Source organism: Schistocerca piceifrons, chromosome 3 (genome assembly GCF_021461385.2).
Source record: "Schistocerca piceifrons isolate TAMUIC-IGC-003096 chromosome 3, iqSchPice1.1, whole genome shotgun sequence".
Classification (NCBI taxonomy): Eukaryota; Metazoa; Arthropoda; class Insecta; order Orthoptera; family Acrididae; genus Schistocerca; species Schistocerca piceifrons.
This window is the reverse complement of record NC_060140.1, coordinates 732,389,104-732,402,467: the sequence shown is the minus strand read 5'-3', so window position 1 is coordinate 732,402,467 and position 13,364 is coordinate 732,389,104.

The following is a 13,364-nucleotide window of genomic DNA, read 5'->3' as shown; positions in this document are numbered from 1 at the left end:
CAATGGAACTTACTTTCCGGCTGCAAAATATCATGCGCTTACATGGTTCAAAGGACTTACCTTCGCCTACATCTTTAGCGACGGAGAGAAAGAGCAGCTTGATTACTGGTGGTTCCTTCAAAATGCTCACAATGCCCTCGAATGCACACCGAAATACCGTAAGCTCTTCGCAAATTATTTACGCAGCGTTTTCGTTAACCCCCCACTCAGCTGAGTAGTGCCAGGCTGTGGTTAATGTGCTGTGCCGCATCACACTAACGGCTCAACGTTCTGCCTTGTCAGTCATGACCAAAGGAAGAGACAAGCTGCTGCAAGGATACTGTTTTCCTTGAGGCACTAGCGAAGCAGAATGCCTCCGTTGCAGATGCCCTTCAAAGGCGCTATTGGAGATTTCAGATAACGATGGCAAGGCTCCAAGTGGAACCAGTTACATTATTGAAGAACCTTTTAGTTAGAATTACATCAGTGGTTTATATTTTTATTTTTTTGATTACTCTTTTATGCCACCTTTGTTGTTGTAACACTTACTTGTAACACTTAGTTACTAGAATTCTCATTTGTACACGCTCCCTAAATGTAATCACATAAAAAAAAGAAAAGTGGCAACGGATAGCCCTAACCTTGATTCCCATACTTCCCTGGGCCTATAGGCAGCTCTCTGGGGTGGGTTTACTCAGGAGCCAACGCCTGAAGTGGATCAGATTTTTTTTGTTATAGGATGACAAGTGGCTGTGGCACTTAGGTTTTTTTATTTTTTTATTTTTTATTTATTTATTTTTTTGGTTCCATTTTCCTAAGGGGCTTTTTAAGGGGAAAAAAGTGCTCCAAAAAGGGGGTAGCGTCTAAAAAAATAAAAAAAGTGCTTAAAAAAAGCGGTTCAGGCGCTCAGTCCGGAACCGCGCGACTTCTACAGTCGTTAAATAAAAAAAAAAATAAAAAAAAGGGGTAGCGTTTAAAAAAAAAAAAGGGGGTAACGTCTTTGATTCATAATCAAAACGTCTTCGGTCCCGGTTTCGATCCCCGCTACTGCCTAAATTTTGATAAATAATCAGCATTGGCGGCCGAAGACTTCCGGCATAAGAAGTCAGCCTCATTCTGCCAACGGCCTTTTCAAAGAGGGCGGAGGAGCGGATAGAGGTTCAGGGCACTCTCTTGTCCTAGGGGTGGGAAATTGCCCGTAAAGGCAGAAGAATCAGCAATGATCAACGACATGAGGATTCAGAAGGCAATGGAAACCACTGCATTAAAGACACGTAACGTGTATCCACAGGACATGTGGCCTGTAATTTAAGAAGTGTCATGATGATCTCTCCATTGGCAAAAGATTCCGGAATAGTCCCCCATTCGGATCTCCGGGAGGGGACTGCCAAGGGGGAGGTTACCATGAGAAAAAGATTGAATAATCAACGAAAGGATAACGTTCTACGAGTTGGGGCGTGGAATGTCAGAAGCTTGAACGTGGTAGGGAAACTAGAAAATCTGAAAAGGGAAATGCAAAGGCTCAATCTAGATATAGTAGGGGTCACTGAAGTGAAGTGGAAGGAAGACAAGGATTTCTGGTCAGATGAGTATCGGGTAATATCAACAGCAGCAGAAAATGGTATAACAAATGGCTCTGAGCACTATGGGACTTAACATCTATGGTCATCAGTTCTATAGAACTTAGACCTACTTAAACCTAACTAACCTAAGGACATCACACACATCCATACCCGAGGCAGGATTCGAACCTGCGACCGTAGCAGTCGCGCGGCTCCGGACTGAGCGCCTAGAACCGCTAGACCACCGCGGCCGGCAAAATGGTATAACAGGTGTAGGATTCGTTATGAATAGGAAGATAGGGCAGAGGGTGTGTTACTGTGAGCAGTTCAGTGACCGGGTGTTTCTAATCAGAATCGACAGCAGACCAACACCGACAACGATAGTTCAGGTGTATATGCCGACGTCGCAAGCTGGAGATAAACAGATAGAGAAAGTGTATGAGGATATTGAAAGGGTAATGCAGTATGTAAAGGGGGACGAAAATCTAATAGTCATGGGCGACTGGAATGCAGTTGTAGGGGAAGGAGTAGAAGAAAAGGTTACAGGAGAATATGGGCTTGGGACAAGGAATGAAAGGGCAGAAAGACTGACCGAGTTCTGTAACAAGTTTCAGCTAGTAATAGCGAATACCCTGTTCAAGAATCACAAGAGGAGGAGGTATACTTGGAAAAGGCCCGGAGATACGGGAAGATTTCAATTAGATTACACCATGGTCAGACAGAGATTCCGAAATCAGATACTGGATTGTAAGGCGTACCTAGGAGCAGATATAGACTCAGATCACAATATAGTAGTGATGAAGAGTAGGCTGAAGTTCAAGACATTAGTCAGGAAGAATCAATACGCAAAGAAGTGGGATACGGAAGTACTAAGGAATGACGAGATACGTTTGAAGTTCCCTAACGCTATAGATACAGCAATAAGGAATAGCGCAGTAGGCAGTACAGTTGAAGAGGAATGGACATCTCTAAAAAGGGCCATCACAGAAGATGGGAAGGAAAACATAGGTACAAAGAAGGTAGCTGCGAAGAAACCATGGGTAACAGAAGAAATACTTCAGCTGATTGATGAAAGCAGGAAGTACAAACATGTTCCGGGAAAATCAGGAATACAGAAATACAAGTCGCTGAGGAATGAAATAAAATGGAAGTACAGGGAAGCTAAGACAAAATGGCTGCAGGAAAAATGTGAAGACATCGAAAAAGATATGATTGTCGGAAGGACAGACTCAGCATACAGGAAAGTCAAAACAACCTTTGGTGACATTAAAAGCAACGGTGGTAACATTAAGAGTGCAACGGGAATTCCACTCTTAAATGCAGAGGAGAGAGCAGATAGGTGGAAAGAATGCATTGAAAGCCTCTATGAGGGTGAAGATTTGTCTGATGTGATAGAAGAAGAAACAGGAGTCGATTTAGAATCGGAATTTAAAAGAGCTTTGGAGGACTTACTGTCAAATAAGGCAGAAGGGATAGATAACATTCCATCAGAATTTCTAAAATCATTGGGGGAAGTGGCAACAAAACGACTATTGAAGTTGGTGTGTAGAATATATGAGTCTGGCGATATACCATCTGACTTTCGGAAAAGCATCATCCACACAATTCCGAAGACGGCAAGAGCTGACAAGTGCGAGATTTATCGCACAATCAGCTTAACAGCTCATGCATCGAAGCTGCTTACTAGAATAATATACAGAAGAATGGAAAAGAAAATTGAGAATGCGCTAGGTGACGATCAGTTTGGCCTTAGGAAAAGTAAAGGGACGAGAGAGGCAATTCTGACGTTACGGCTAATAATGGAAGCAAGGCTAAAGAAAAATCAAGACACTTTCATAGGATTTGTCGACCTGGAAAAAGCGTTCGACAATATAAAATGGTGCAAGCTGTTCGAGATTCTGAAAAAAGTAGGGGTAAGCTATAGGGAGAGACGGGTCATATACAATATGTACAACAACCAAGAGGGAATAATAAGAGTGGATGATCAAGAACGAAGTGCTCGTATTAAGAAAGGTGTAAGACAAGGCTGTAGCCTTTCGCCCCTACTCTTCAATCTGTACATCGAGGAATCAATGATGGAAATAAAAGAAAGGTTCAGGAGTGGAATTAAAATACAAGGTGAAAGGATATCAACGATACGATTCGCTGATGACATTGCTATCCTGAGTGAAAGTGAAAAAGAATTAAATGATCTGCTGAACGGAATGAAGTCTAATGAGTACACAGTATGGTTTGAGAGTAAATCGGAGAAAGACGAAGGTAATGAGAAGTAGTAGAAATGAGAACAGCGAGAAACTTAACATCAGGATTGATGGTCACGAAGTCAATGAAGTTAAGGAATTGTGCTACCTAGGCAGTAAAATAACCAATGACGGACGGAGCAAGGAGGACATCAAAAGCAGACTCGCTATGGCACAGAAGGCATTTCTGGCCAAGAGAAATCTACTAATATCAAATACCGGCCTTAATTTGAGGAAGAAATTTCTGAGGATGTACGTCTCGAGTACAGCATTGTATGGTAGTGAAACATGGACTGTGGGAAAACCGGAACAGAAGAGAATCGAAGCATTTGAGATGTGGTGCTATAGACGAATGTTGAAAATTAGGTGGACTGATAAGGTAAGGAATGAGGAGGTTCTACGCAGAATCGGAGAGGAAAGGAATATGTGGAAAACACTGATAAGGAGGAGGGACAGGATGATAGGACATCTGCTAAGACATGAGGGAATGACTTCCATGGTACTAGAGGGAGCTGTAGAGGGCAAAAACTGTAGAGGAAGACAGAGATTGGAATACGTCAAGCAAATAATTGAGGACGTAGGTTGCAAGTGCTACTCTGAGATGTAGAGGTTAGCACAGGAAAGGAATTCGTGGCGGGCCGCATCAAACCAGTCGGTAGACTGATGACAAAAAAAAAAAAAGGGCACTGGTATCAACAAGTTTGTTGATACCAGTGCCTACAAATTTTAATTGTATTTTACAGCACTGAGAATGGTCACTAAGTGACCGAAAATCGATTTTGCGGTTAATAAAACAAAAAACAAAAAATACGACCAATGCTGTTTGTCCTTCCAATTATATCCATTATCTGGTCGTGGTGCACAGAACACTCCATGGAGTCGCCAATCAGTAGTTACGATAGTTTAAGAAGTGTGTAATCTAGAGACCGATGACATCAGCAGTTTGGTCCCTTAATGATTCACATAAATTTTGTCTTGGTGGCAAATGGATCGCTCTCTGTGACCAAGTGTCCGCAAATCGTCTTCACGCTGGGCGGAGGCGTGAAGATTCAGATTAGTGTTTGTATGTTTTCTATACATACTGTATCCCAGCTCACCATCTGGTTCCCGTTTCACCCGGACGTCAATAAATGGCAGGAGGCCACCGTGCTTAAGTATACGCTGGGGTGGAGCGAGTTGAGGTGCTGGAGAATTCACCTAAGCTGTCCTGCCCATGTGAGAAAAACGTGTCATTCATGTATAGATAGAATCAGGTTCGTTGTAGTTGGCCTTTCTCCAGAGCCTTCTTGAAATAAATCATGAAGAAATTAGCTACAGCCAGGAACAGAGTGTACCCCATGGCGTCGCCGTCCGTCTGTTCATAATACACTGACGTAAAAAAAATGTAACGGCAAGAAGATGAGCGACATAAACGAAAGTTGGTAGGTGTGTTTCTACATCCGAAAGATGATGTCTATTGAAATTTCGCGTATGTCGCATAAGAGTGGCGCTAGTAGCACCACTACGAGGATGGAAATCAGGTTTGCTTTAAACGCTGTAACAGTCGTGAGCGTGAGCCTTAGTTACCTTTGAGGTTGGATGTGGTGAGTTCATAGTCACGAATTCCTTTAGGGCGACAAAGACGCCGTCATTAACCCCGCACTGAGTTTGAACGAGGTCTTGTAATTGGGCTTCGAGGGGCTGGATGTTCCTAGTGCGATACTGCAGACAGACTTGGCAGGAATGTAGCCAGTGTACATGATTGTTGGTAGCGGTGGTCACGAGAATGTACGATCGCAAGAAGAAAGAGTTCCGGACGTCCACGTGGCACTATCGAGAGGTAAAACTATCGTAATTGGGCTTGTGGTTCTGGGGCACCGTACTGCATCTGCAGTAGCAATCTGAGGAGCAGTAGAAACTGCAGTGACGCAACGAACTGTTACAAATCGGTTACTTCCAGGACAGCTCCGAGTTAGGTGCCCTGGAGCGTGCATTCCACTGACCCCACACCACCCTCCAATTGGTGACTTCAGTGCTGTCAAGTGGAGGACAGGATAGAAGTCCGTTGTTTTTTTCTGAGAAAGTTGGTTCTGCCTCGGTGCCAGCGACTGGATGTGTCTCCAATCGAACACATATGGAACATCATCGATAGACAACTTCAGCCGTCATCCACAAACAGCATTAGCTGTCCCTGTGCTGCCCGACCAAGTGCAATAGGCATCGAACTCCATTCCACAAACTGACAACCGGCACATCCACAACCAATTGCTTGCACGTTTCTATGGTTGCATTAACATTCTCACAGTTACGTCGATTATTAATATGCCAGCATTTCACATTTCCAGTATCTTATCACATGTTTACAGTAATCTGTTATCTTGCAATATTTATTACTTAATTATGTTACATAGAAAAGTGAGCGCAATCTGGAAAAGTATCATCAGGTTGGTCTCGATTTTCTTGCTTATCATTTCCGTGAATTTATTTGGCAGTATCCTAGTGAAGAAGGGTGCTATATTAAAATTGACTAGCAGGTCGTTACCAATATGGCGAAGTTCCTCTAGATGTTGCACAGAGTGAATGGAATTACGGATGTGATCACGAGATTACATCTCGTTTTCCGGGAATACCTCTTGAAAAATGAGCAGAACCCCGGAGTGACACATTGTTTGTTACACGTGCATTTCGCACACCCCGTAAGGCAACTGACACCACTAGGTTCAGTAAAGGATGACCTAGTCCTCCACAAACCAGGGGTCTACCAAATTCACAGCCAATGAATTGGGGAAATTGTACGCACGGTAGAAGAGAGGTGTCGTGAACATAGCCGCCACACTGAATTAAACCAGATTACGAAATCAACCGTGCCAGGCCACGGTATAAAAACTGCCATGGGTACCCTACAATAGATTAGAAAAGGCGTCTAATCACACGCAATTTCCTTTACTCAGATGCATACAGACAGAGAGGAGCTTTGGCAAACTACATAGAAGCTCTCGTTTTGAGTATATAAGACTGAGAAAGACAATTTCATTGATACTGTTACACAGTGAACACTTGCTTTCCGGAAATGCACCCAAGCTTAGATAAACAAGCAGACATAGAAATGTGTGACGAGAAGATTTGAACAGCGCAAAATTTTACTGGCAGAGAATGCTGTACAGCTCGGAAGGAGGAAGCTTAAGAGTTCAAAACGTCGTCTAAAGCAGAGGAACAGCACAAGTTCAGACTCGACGAAGTTAGTGGAGGAGATCGGGCGCCACTTTATTTAAGATGCCATCCAGACACTCAGCTTAAGCGAATTCGGAGAAATCATCACTGAAAATTTAAATTTGTGTAGCTGGATGGGTACTTGAACCCTGCTTTTCTATTGTTATAAGCACTTTACTACGTGGTTCTGTCGTATCGAATCGAAGCACATTTTCGCGCGTTTTTCAGAAACTTCGATAATAACTGTGGTGTCACCGCCAGACACCACACTTGCTAGGTGGTAGCCTTTAAATCGGCCGCGGTCCAACGGACCGGCACTATCAGTGATTGCAGACCGAGCGCCGCCACACGGCAGGTCTAGTGTAGAGAGACTCCCTAGCACTCGCCCCAGTTGTACAGCCGACTTTGCTAGCGATGGTTCACTGTCTACATACTTTCTCATTTGCAGAGACGACAGTTTAGCATACCCTTCAGCTACGTCATTTGCTACGACCTAGCAAGGCGCCATATTCAGTAATTAGAATGAATTCTGAACATATTGTGAATCATGTATCGTCAAGAGCGACGTTCATCATTAATGGATTAAAGTTAAGTATCAAATTAATTTCGTCCGCTTTCTGAATTCTAATTCCTTGTCATGTTCCAGACCTCACGTCAGTATAGTTCTTCCCTCCTCACGCCAGCCTGCGTGAGCTAAAACGAGTGCATTTCGGCCTCCTCTAGTAACACGGTGTTGGCGCCTCTGCCAACACAACAATAACCATTTTGTGTTCCAGGCCCTCGACATATGATCAAAAATCGCGACAAATTTCGAAGAAACACCTTGCTTAAAATCAACTTGACGTACTTACAACCTGTGACCGATGTCTCACGCCGCGTAACCAGAGGAATTAAATGACGTGGTAGGATACGGGAAGAATGGAACCCAAGGCAGAATCAGTCGCCCGTTTAGTGCCCTTCCGTATCCACTCTAACGTCAAAGCTACTGCGTAGTATGGTCTGGCAGTACATGTCAAAGCTACTGCGTAATATGGTCTGGCAGTACACGACTGGTTTTGCGATCTTGCAGAAACCGGGTCAACGTCGACCTTCGCTAGCTGGCTCTGAATTATTCGACAACTTTCGGTTCGCGAGGAAGGACACTGATAATATAAAATTTGCAAGTTCACGCTAAGAGACAAAAAGTAATCCCTAATCATATATTCCCTCGATATATTCTAGCCGTTTGGTCATTTCTATTTCATGACGATTCATTAAAGTTCCTGGATCATACTTACTAATCGAAATTCGACCACCCGATATCGTAAGCGGTAGAAGTAAGGCTCAACTGCTATTATCAGTTCCCGCAAGGTCGAAGTAGCAATGTAAATAAAAAATCCTCTCCGACTGTCGCTTTGTTGCCCACCAGGTCTCTAACCCTGACATTGTATTCAGTAACGACGCTCTTATGAACCAGAGCACGCAGCTAAAATTCTGAATATCTCTCTGCCATTCCGTTAAACTCCCCGCCAGGCTAGAATCAAAACCGTCTCAATCATAGTTAATCTTACACTAGTAGTTGTAAAGCATAGATGCGCAAATCAAATAACTGAACAAATTGGATTTTGAACACTGAGAAAAGTATGAAATAATTCCCTCAGCATCACCCTACCTAATTCGACTACATTCCATTATCCTCGTTTTGCTTTTGTTGATGTTCATCTTATACCCTCCTTTCAAGCAACTGTCCATTCCGTTCAACTGCTCTTCCAGGTCCTATGCTGTCTCTGACAGAATTACAATGTCATCGGCGCACCTCAAAGTTTTTATTTCTTCTCCATGGATTTTAATACCTACTCCGAACTTTTCTTTTGTTTCCTTTATTGCTTGCTCAATATACAGATTGAATAACATCGGGGATAGGCTGCAACCCTGTCTCACTCCCTTCCCAACCACTGCTTCCCTTTCATGGCCCTCGACTGTTATAACTGTCATCTGATTTCTGTACAAATTGTAAATAGCCTTCCTGTATTTTACCCCTGCCACCTTTAGAATTTGAAAGAGAGTATTCCAATCAATATTGTCAAAAGCTTTCTCTAAGTCTACAAATGCTAGAAACGTGGGTTTGCCTTTCCTTAACCTTTCTTCTAAGATAAGTCGTAGGGTCAGTATTGCCTCACGTGTTCCAACATTTCTACGGAATCCAAACTGATCTTCCCCGAGGTCGGCTTCTATCAGTTTTTCCATTCGTCTGTAAAGAATTCGCGTTAGTATTATGCAGCTGTGACTTATTAAACTGATAGTTCGGTAATTGTCACATCTGTCAACACCTGCTTTCTTTGGGATTGGAATTATTATAGTCTTGTTGAAGTCTGAGGGTATTTCGCCGGTCTCATACATCTTGCTCACCAGATGTTAGAGTTTTGTCAGTACAGGCTCTCCCAAGGCTGTCAGTAGTTCTAATGGAATGTTGTCTACTCCGGGGGCCTTGTTTCGACTCAGGTCTTTCAGTGCACTGTCAAACTCTTCACCCAGTATCATATCTCCCATTTCATCTTCATCTACATCCTCTTACATTTCCATAATATTGTCCTCAAGTACATCGCCCTTGTATAGACTCTCTATATACTCCTTCCACGTTTCTGCTTTCCCTTCTTTGCTTAGAACTGGGTTTGCATCAAAGCTATTGATATTCATGCAAGTGGTTCTCCTTTTTCCAAAGCTCTCTTTAATTTTCCTTGTAGGCAGTATCTATCTTACCCCTAGTGAGATAAGCCTCTACATCCTTACATTTGTCCTCTAGCAATCCCTGCTTAGCCATTTTGCACTGCCTGTCGATATCATTTCTGAGACGTTTGTATCCCTTTTTGCCTGCTTCATTTACTGCATTTTTATATTTTCTCCTTTCATCAATTAAATTCAGTATTTCTTCTGTTACCCAAGGGTTTCTACTAGCCCTTGTCTTTTTACCTATTTGATCCTCTGCTGTCTTCACTATTTCATCCCTCAAAGCTACCCATTCTTCTTCTACTGTATTTCTTTCCCCCATTCCCGTCTTGTTCCCTTATGCTCTCCCCGAAACTCTGTACAACCTCTGGTTCTTTCAGTTTATCTAGGTCCCATCTCCTTAAATTCCCACCTTTTTGCAGTTTCTTCAGTTTTAATCTACAGTTCATAACCAATAAATTGTGGTCAGAGTCCACATCTGCCCCTGGAAATGTCTTACAATTTAAAACCTGGTTCCTAAATCTCTGTCTTGCCATTATATAATCTATCTGAAACCTGTCTGTATGTCCAGGGTTCTTCCATGTATACAACCTACTTTCATGATTCTTGAACCTAGTGTTAGCTATGATTAAGTTATGCTCTGCGCAAAATTCTACCAGGCGGCTTCCTCTTTCATTTCTTAGCCCCAATCCAGAGTCACCTACTATGTATCCTTCTCTCCTTTTTCCTACTGACGAATTCGAGTCACCCATGACTATTAAATTTTCGTCTCCCTTCACTACCTGAATAATTTCTTTTATCTCATCATACATTTCTTCAATTTCTTCGTCATCTGCAGAGCTAGTTGGCATATAAACTTGTACTACTGTAGTAGGCGTGGGCTTCGTGTCTATCTTGGCCACAATAATGCATTCACTATGCTGTTTGTAGTAGCTTACCCGGACAGCTATTTTTTTTATTCATTATTAAACCTACACCTGCATTACCCCTATTTGATTTTGTATTTATAACCCTGTATTCACCTGACCAGAAGTCTTGTTCCTCCTGCCACCGAACTTCACTAATTCCCACTATATCTAACTTTAATCTATCCATTTCCCTTTTTAAATTTTCTAACCTACCTGCCCGATTAAGGGATCTGACATTCCACGCTCCGATCCGTAGAACGCCAGTTTTTTCTCCTAATAACAATATCCTCTTGAGTAGTCCCCGCCCGGAGATCCGAATGGGGGACTATTTTACCTCCGGAATATTTTACCCAAGAGGACGCCATCATCATTTAATCATACAGTAAAGCTGCGCGCCCTCGGGAAAAATTACGGCCGTAGTTTCCCCTTGCTTTCAGCCGTTCGCAGTACCAGAACAGCAAGGCCATTTTGGTTAGTGTTACAAGGGCAGATCAGTCAATCATCCAGACTGTTGCCCCTGCAACTACTGAAAAGGCTGCTGCCCCTCTTCAGGAACCACACGTTTGTCTGGCCTCTCAACAGATACCCCTCCGTTGTGGTTGCACCTACGGTACGGCTATCTGTATCGTTGAGGCACGCAAGCCTCCACAGCAACGGCAAGGTCCATCGTTAGTAATAATTAAATCTCTACACTTCAACGTTTCAGTAGCTATGGATGCCGTAAAAAAAGCATATCGTTCAAGTTAAAAAGTCGCACTTGTTTCAAAATGTCGGTTGATGGAAGAGTGAAGAGTTTTAAACATGCACCAATAATACGCGCCCCTTTGCCTGCTATCATTTGCCGAAAACATCGTTTCGATATCATGAACCACTCACGAAATAAAAGCAATATTACTTATTACGCAACTCATCCTAAATATCTAAATGTAAATGAGAACTGTGCCTTTCAGGGCGACGCTAACAAGGGATAACCGTACTATTGTCCTCATGGCAGTACGGTCCGTACAGCATCACTGGCAGTGTTCGTCAAACATCGGGCACTGCAACGGTTGTAGGCTGAACTGGACTACACGCGTAATTGCGGCGGGTTCCATTGTCGAGAAAGCACAAACGCTTCAGGAACCAATGACCGAGCGAGGGGGTACTAGATTACCATTCTGGAAGAACAGGAATCGGATTGTCAATTTTTATGTTTTCAATAGTTCTCTTAAACCACTCGGTAAATTTCGGATTTGAGTTGCATCCATAAAGACCTGATCGATGTTGGGACGTTAAACCTCAAAAATTGTTGCCATTTCTTAACTATAGTGGTCCGATTTTAGATAGGATACGAACGTCCTAATCTAATCAGATTCAACAAATAAATTAAAAATAAGCTACCTATCACACATTCCCTTCCTTCGTTTGGACGGCAACGGACACGGGTGAAGGCCATCGCTGTTTTGCTGAGTGGCAATATATATATATATATATATATATATATATATATATATATAGCACGTTTTGATTCCAGGAAAATGACATTTAGAGGCTCCATTCCAAGTTCGTCAGGGTTTCATACCTTACTGAATTTCGAAAGTCAGATATTATGCTTCGTTCTCTGTTTGTAATAATCAGTAAAGTAAACCCGTATGGCACGAATGGCTGGGAGATCCCGAAGGGCAGATTCAGCCGCCTTGTTGGAAAAGTTTTCGCTATTCTCCGAGCCCGTAGGCACCTGTCCTTCGCCAAGTAAGAGTGCTGTCTGTGTAAGTGTATCTGTTGATTGTAGGTGACTGTAATGGTGTGTGTGTACTGTACTGTAGTGTTCGTGTTGAAGATAATAAGGGAGAGGGTGAATCCTGGTCTCGGCACATATTCTACCCCTCTCGAAAACCACCGCGGACGATGGACGGATCACCGTCAACAGTGTCGCGTGCCCTCAAACCATGAGATACTGAGGAGACGTTTGGAATTTAATCCAGGACATTGGCGCAAAGACTAGTGCTCATGGATGTGACGCCACCTCCCCATCTGTCACCTGTGCCGTAAAGCCAAAGGGAAAATTGTGAACGGAAAGCGGCGCACACGGAGGGTCACCCTTCAAAATACTGGCCACGCCAGGTGGTGCTTAACTTCGGAGATCTAACGGGAACCAAAGTATCAACCTCGACACGGCCGTTGACTTAGTAACCATTAGTCACAGCATACGGAAGGTTTTAGAACCCTAAGTATAGTTCTTTCACAAAGACACTACACTCTATCTGCGTAGAACAATATCTATGAACAGGTACAGGCAGAATGAGATTTTCACTCTGCAGCGGAGTGTGCGCTGATATGAAACTTCCTGGCAGATTAAAACTATGTGCCGGACCGAGACTCGAACGCTGGACTGGCAGAAGTAAAGCTGTGAGGACGGGGCGTGAGTCGTGCTTGTGGTAGAGCACTTGCCCGCGAAAGGCAAAGGTCCCGCGTTCGAGCTCGGTCCGGCACACAGTTTTAATCTGCCAGGAAGTTTCAGGTACAGGCAATTGGGCAAATGGACAAGCGTTCTTCAAAGAACGACAGGTACTACTACGTCCTCCATTAAGTGTTTGGCTACTTTGTCCTAATTTGGTGGGTCAAAAGGTACTGACATCCTAATGATAACTGAGAAATAAAAATAAATAATTAATCCACGATATTAATACTAGTTGATTCTAAAAGTCTGGTGGAAGAAGAAAGATGTGGAGAATAACACACGAACACGGTACGTCAATCTGCACATTTCGGTTAAAATTTACTTCTGATGCTGTACGTGA